At 39.1% G+C, this 7,617-nt stretch overlaps 1 pseudogene; it reads right to left on the bottom strand.

The window, feature by feature from the left end:
* Positions 1-857: 857 nt before the first annotated feature.
* On the bottom strand, positions 858-1,799 carry LOC126080298 (olfactory receptor 8K3-like; annotated as a pseudogene).
* Between the last annotated feature and the right edge of the window lie 5,818 nt (positions 1,800-7,617).

Below are 7,617 nucleotides of genomic sequence, written 5' to 3'. Positions count from 1 at the left end.
ATCATACTACCCTGAAAATTCTTGCAATCTGGCCTGAACCCAATATCCCCCTCAGGGACTTTGACAAAAGGCAACAGCTGACACAAACACGGTTACAAAAACATAAGACCTGATGCAGTAAAATTTTTTCTAATAGTTGAAATAAAAGAAACACCAGAATCATTGTAACTCCACTTGTGTGCCTACTACTTCTTCCTATTCCCACTCAGCATATCCACTCTCCTTGCCTGATTTCATGGTTCCCAAAACATTCTCCTGGAGCCCCGGTGGTGCATTGGTTAAGAACTTGGCTGCTAACCAAAAGGTCAGCCAACAGTTCAAATCTACCAGCCACTCCTTAAAAACCCTATGGAGCAGTTCTACCGTGTCATCTAAGGTCACTATGACTCAGAATAGACTCAGTGGCAAAGGGTTTTGTTTTAGAGCACATTCTCAAAAAAACCAAATGCACTGTGGTGAAGTAGATTCTGACTCCTAAGGACTCTATAGGACACAGTAGAACTGCCCCATAGGGTTTACAAGGCTGTAAATCTTGGTGGAAGCCTACTGCCACGTCTTTCTCCCAGGCAGTGCCTGGTGGGTTTGAACTGCTGACCTTTCAGTTAGCAGCCAAACACTAAGCGCTGTGCCACCAGCCCAACACATTCTTCTGCACAATAAAATTTACTTAATTTTTATGTTTGTGATCCATCTCTTCCCCTCCAGGAAGGCAAAGGTTTTTACTCTTTTGCTTACTCTTTTGTTCCTCAATGCATTTAGAAGCATTACTAACACATAGGAAGTTTATAAATACATGTGGAATGTATTTTCATTCTCTATGGAGACACACAGGTAAAGTCTGAAGCCCATGAAATAATTCATAGGAACCTTACGATGCATTGAATGGTAGAAAAGATATTGCTTATTTTTTTCCATGACCTATGTAGGGCTTAGTTTACATCTTTGTTCCGAAAGCTATAAATCAAAGGATTCAACACTGGAATAACCAGGGTGTAAAATATGGAAGCCACTGTATCAGTTTCAAAGGAATGACTGGACTTGTGGTTCATGTACATAAAGATTAAAGTCCCATAGAACACTACCACCACTGTCAGGTGGGATCCACTGGTGGAGAAGGCCTTGTTCTTGCCCTCAGCTGAGTTCATCCTGAAAATGGCTACAAAAATGAGCAGGTAAGAAACAAGAACTATTAGAAGGGATGAAATCAAATCAAAAGCTGCTAAAATGAAAATGATCAATTCAATTTCACGTGTGTCTGAGCAGAGCAAAGATAACAAGGGGAGACTGTCACAGTAGAAATGCCTGATGACATTGTAGCCACAGAAGGATAAATTAAAAATCTTTATGGTGATGAGAAGAGAAACAATCGTGCTGTAGAGATAGGGGATTGCCACCAGCACCCAACACACCCTTTGTGACATGATGACTGTGTAGAGCAGAGGGTGACAGAAGGCCACATAGCGATCATAAGACATTGCTGACAAAATGAAAAATTCACTAATGATGAACATGAGAAGGAATGCTAGTTGTATAACACAAAAATAATAGGAGATTGTATTTTCACCTACAACAAAATTGTCTAACATTTTCGGTCCCACAGTTGTTGATTAACCAAGATCAATGATAGCCAGGTGTCTAAGAAAAAAGTACATGGGAGTTTGTAGCTTGGAGTCCGTCTTGGTGAGGATGATGATGCCCAAGTTGCCCACCACTGAGATCATGTAGATGATGAGGAACAGCCCGAACAATGGAGCCTGCAGCTCAGGGCGGTCTGTGATTCCCGTCAGAATGAATTCATTCAGCACTGTTAGATTGTGTTTGTCCATCTTATTCTATCAGGAAACCTGTTCTGGATAGAGACGTCCACATAGTCAATGACTTTTATGTAGTATCATCTGGTAGATTTTTAGTGTACAAAGGCAATATGCTAAATGAATAAGATAAGTCCAAACTTTCCAATATAGATATTTGAAAGTAAACCCACCTCCCACAAATAAAGCATAGGTCCATAAAGAGAGAGAGAGAGAAAGGAAGAAATAGGGAGAGAAAGAGAGAACTAACTTGTTATCAACTGAGGAAGATTTGCTTCCCAAAGAACATTTCTTAATGCCTGGGATATTTTGGATGTCACAACTAGGGGAAGGGCACTACTGGTATCTAATGGAAGCCAGGGATGTTACTAAACCTCCTATTATATACAGGGTAACTCCTCACAATGACAAAATTTCCAGCACAAAATGTCACTAGGGCAAAAGATGAGAACCCCTGATATAGATATACACATAGATAAAGACGTAAATATAGATATAAGATGCAGGTAAAGATGTAGCTGGAGGAGTAAGTGTATGTGGGTGGGGGCGGGGGTGGTTGGTATTGCAGACCGCCCTTGGGAATCCGGTGTTGTTGGCTGGAGGGATTAGGAGGCACCACTTAATTTCAGGTGCCTGTCCTGGGCGGTAGAAACCCTGGTGGCATAGTGGTTAAGTGCTTCAGCTGCTAACCCAAAGGCTGGCAGTTCAAATCCACCAGGTGCTCCTTGGAAACTCTGTGGGGCAGGTATACCCTGTCCTATAGGGTCACTCTGAGTCGGAATCCACTCGATAGCAATGGGTTTTGGTTTGGTTTTTTTTTTGGTCCTGGGTGCCTAGACGGAGTGGATGATGCTGCCAGCCCTCAGGCACCTGGTGTGGTTGGGTGAGGGCCCTGCTTAAGAGGCACAGTGGTGTCAAATATCACAGATCTGCAGCTCCCCTTTGGCTGCTGCAGTTGAAAATGGGCTTCAGGTATATGCCCTGCTTTTTTATGCTAATAAGGGCATGCAGTGTTGAGTTGGCCCCCACAGGCCTCGGCAGGATGAAGGGCATTGCAAGTCAGTGGACCCCTTATGCCAGTGGCTGGACAAAGGGACAGGTCCACAGGGTTTGCGGATTCCTGCCTTGAGAAGTTCAGCCACCTTTTTAAAAATAAAGATAGGATTGATATTGCTTCCTTAGAAAAGGAGGGATGTGAGGGGAAAATTTATTCCCCATTATCCTTTGCTCCTGGACTTTGTTGCTGTGTAAACTTCAATTTTGGGGAATTTAGTTTCAGGACAAGGGATTGGCAAATATATTAACTATGATTTTGCTGAGTTTCTGAATCAATGAGAGATGCTGGGCCTCACTACTAGACATTTTTTTTTTTTTTTAATAAATTAAAACATCTTTTTTAAGCTAATGTTTGAGTGATCCATTTATTTATTGAGTGTTTCATTACATGCCTGGGAAAAACATTCCTAGAGGATACAGTGGGAAGAGGCAGAAGTAACACATGCAATTGTGAAGTTTGGACACCATGGAATTGTAGGTTGTGCCATTCATATACACTAAGACTTGAAGTGCGGCCAGAATGCACCTTAGAGGCAATGATGGCGAGACTGTGTCTTACATACTTTGGACATGTTTTCAGGAGGGATCAGTCCCTGAAGAAGGGCATCATGCTTGGCAGAGTACAGGGTCAGTGGAAAAGAGGAAGACCTTCAACAAGGTGGATTGACACAGTGGCTGCAACAATAAGCTCAATAACAACGATTGTAAGGATGGCTCAGGACCGGGCAGTGTTTCGTTCTGTTGTGCATAGGGTCACTATGAGTCGGGACCAACTCAACGCACCTAACAAGATGTGAAAGAACCAGTTGAAGATATGCAACATATTGGGTATGGCTATGATTAACATAAATATTGAAGAGCTTCCCACTAGAGTAATCATACAGATCAAACGGAAAAACACACAACTCAGTGATATCTATCTATCCCAAAGAAAATAAATTTGTCAAATCCACTTATATTGTTTTTCATTGAAGGGGCCCCTGAAAATGAGAGAGACAAAGAAAGAGAAAGAGATTGAGAGAGAGAGACAGTGATAATACTAATCGAGGAGGTTGATATCCAAGTTAAATATTATTACAGTTATAACAAGAAATAATCTGTGATTCATTAAAGTACTTAATGGTCCCCAGTAATCTTAATAGTTGTTGTTGTGAGGTGCCATGGAGTTAGTACTGATCACAGAAACCCCATGAACAACAGAACAAAACAGAGTCCATGCAAAGATGCCTTGGAAGAAAGAAACGTCTACTTCTGAGAGGTCATAGCCATTGAAAACTCTTTGGAGCACAGTTCTCTAACACACATGGAGTGGGTATGAGTCAGAACTGCTTCCAGCACTGCTGGTTTTCTTGTTTGTTGTTTATTCTTATAATTATTTACATAAAGTAAAAATATTACTTAGCCATATCATGATAATGTTTCAAAGATATTTACAACCACATAACCTCTGAAACAAGTTGAGAATATTTGAAAAAAATAATATGAAGAAAAAGAGGAGAGAGAGACTCTAGTTTCAGGCACTATTGAAAAGTAGAATGCACACAGAACTGAATCAGACATCCTAGTATTTTGCAAAGACTTTGCCATTGAACTGAAACCCTGGTGGCTTAGTGGTTAAAAGCTATGGCTGTTAATCAAAAGAACAGCAGTTTGAATTCACCAGCTGCTCCTTGGAAACCCTATGGGGCAGTTCTACTGTGTCCTATAAGGTCGCTATGAATCGGAATCAAGTAGATGGCAATGGGTTTGGTTGCCATTGAATAAAGGTTGGACCTTGCAAATGTCACTGAAACATTCTGGATGTTGGTAAAATATCAAAACAGTCTTACTGTTTTACCTGTAATGAAGCCTCTGTCTTGACTCCCCCATTGTTGCTTAACATGGCATAATGAGACACATTTGTAGATTTTTTTTCACCTTTGGAGTTACTCCCTGAGGAGATGCCAAGCAATTTGTTGATTATCCCTGAAGCATTTGAAAACTTAACAAAATACCCTGGGGTTGTCAGTTAAATGTCCAGGACAATTTGTATTCACCAGTGGGCAAGTTTTTCTTCATATAGTGTTTGTGCATGTCTGTATGTATCTATTTCATACATTATTACATTTTACTTTTTGTGAACATGTGATTTTTTAATTTTATTATATGTCATATATAATGGTATGTATATATACATATATTTTCATTCACTTGTCTTTTCTTTAATGGGAGGCATTCTTTCAGTGCAATGTAGAAACACCCACTGTTAACTGAAAGGTTGGCAGTGTGAACCATCAAGCCATTACGAGCAGAAAAGACCTGGCCATCTGCACCCATAAAGATTACAGACTAGGCAACCCTACAGGGCAGTTCTTTTCTGTCCTATAGGTTGCAAGGTGTTGCAATCGAGTTGAAGGCACCTAACAAAATAAAAATTCCTTAATGGTAGATATTTTCTTGTTTCCAACAGAACATTGTCCTACTTTCTTGCTTTGAACATGTTATCCGGAAAGATCAGTCGCTGGAGGAGAACATCATATTTGTTGACGTAAACGGCCAGCGAAAATGAGGGAAGTCCTCCATGAGATGGGTTGACACAGTCGCCACAGCAATGGACTCAAACATACCAATGATTGTGCGGATAGCATAGGGTCAGACAATGTTTTCTTTTGTTTTCCATGAGGTCGTCATGTGTTGGAGTCAACTCAGTGGCAACTAACAGCAACCTTTTATGATGGACTTTTTTCACCTCAGGGCATTCTACCAAGGCCCATTCGTGCTTTTGTATGAACCAATAATGTGTTCCTTTTTATTGTTGATATTATTTCACGTACAGATTTTCCATAGTTTCATTAGAACTCTTACGTAAGGAAGGGCACATAAACAATTAGAAAATGTCTTCAATGCAAAAAGAATTATTGTTTTCTAGAGAGATAAGGATAACAACCTATGAGACAAAAACATGAAATTAGGAGCCAATATCAATGCGGTATGGAAAAAAATGCAAAAACCTGGAAGCTTCTGTGGGTGACCTCAGTAAATTTATCTTAACTGGTATATACACTGATACAGACAAAAATGGCTGATTTGGACAAAACTGGATACAGAGCTGATCCTGTTGAATATAATAAGTTTATTTTATTATTGTTTCTATTCCTATTATAATATAAAACAATAACAAAGTAAACAGACTCTAAGGGCTCATATATGAAAGTAAACGCATTGATGAAAAAATAGAGGGATTTCAATGTTTTGAAAGTGAATATTTGAACAAATTCAGGTGACTGAGTACTTCAAATCATGCCACAAGATGGAGCCTTCTTCCAATCAGAATTAGCCACCCTGGAGCAGAGAATGAGCTCAAAGCAGATGGTGCACTGACACTTGCCCACGTGTACACACGTGCGCGTGCACACACACACACACACACTTTCTACAATTTTTTTTTTTTTTTCTACCAGACTGGGAAATCACCAGAGATTTGGAACTCTACCTGTATCTACTAGTTTCCCTATCCCACTCAGCATATTCACTTTTCTTCTCTCGTTTTCTTAAAATTTTTCACCCCCTGGAACATTCTAATATACTATAAAATTTCTTAATTTTTATGGTTATATGTAATCTCTCCTGCTCAAGAAAGGCAACTTTTTTTTTTTTTTTTTTTTTTACTATTTTACGTATTAATCTATTTACTGCTCTTAGTAGAGTGACTGGTAGAAGGAAGTATAGAAATATAGGTTGAACTTATTTGTGCTCTTGTGCTGGCTATGCCCTCTGGAAGCACCCAGAATAAAGTTTAAAGCCCATAATGTAATTTATATGAATGACATGGAGGCACAGAGATAAGGTTTGAAATTAATGATGTAGTTTATAGGAACCATATGACATATGCAGCTGTAGAAAAGATAATGCCTTTATTTTTTCCATGTCTATATAGAACATGGTAGATTTTTTGGAGACAGTAACAATCTATGAGAGAAAATCACACAATTAGGAAGCAATATCAATCTGGTAGGGGAAAAAATGTAAAAATCTTGAAACTTCTATGGCTGGGGTCAATAAATTTATCTTAACTGGTGTATCCACTGATACAGACAAAATGGGCTGATTTATATAAAACCAGATACTGAGCTGATCCTGTTGACTATAATAACTTTATTTTGTTACTGTTCTATTACTATTACAATATAATAATAATACTAACAAAGTAAACAGGCTCTGAGAACTCAGATATGAAGAAAAGGCACTGATGATGAAAGCCAGGATTTCATGGTTTAGAAAGTGGACATTTGAGCAAATTCAGATGACTGAGTACTTCGAATCATCCTACAGCATTGAGCCTTCTTGCAATTAGAATTAGACACACGAGGGCAGAATATGACCACTAAAACAGAAGGTTTGCATGCTTTTGTGCAAGTGGGCCATGGGCATGCACGCATACACACACGCACAGACACACACACACTTTCTACAATTTTTTTTCTACTTCATGAAGAAAATACCTGATACTTCAAACTCTTTCTGTATCTACTAGTCTTCCCTTATCCCAATCAGCTTATTCACTCTCCATCTTTTTTTAAAATCTATCACCTCCTACATGTTCTAATATTCTACAAAATTTATTAATTGTTACATTTATAATGCATCACTCCTTCTCAAGAAAGGCAACACTTTGTACAGTTTCTTTTATTAATCTACTTACAGCTCTTAGTAGAGTGAGTGGTAGAAAGCAATACAGAAACATATGTTATTCTGTGCTTTTTGTGCTTGC

This window comes from Elephas maximus, chromosome 7 (genome assembly GCF_024166365.1).
Source record: "Elephas maximus indicus isolate mEleMax1 chromosome 7, mEleMax1 primary haplotype, whole genome shotgun sequence".
Lineage (NCBI taxonomy): Eukaryota > Metazoa > Chordata > Mammalia > Proboscidea > Elephantidae > Elephas > Elephas maximus.
This window is presented reverse-complemented; position numbering and strand designations above follow the sequence as displayed.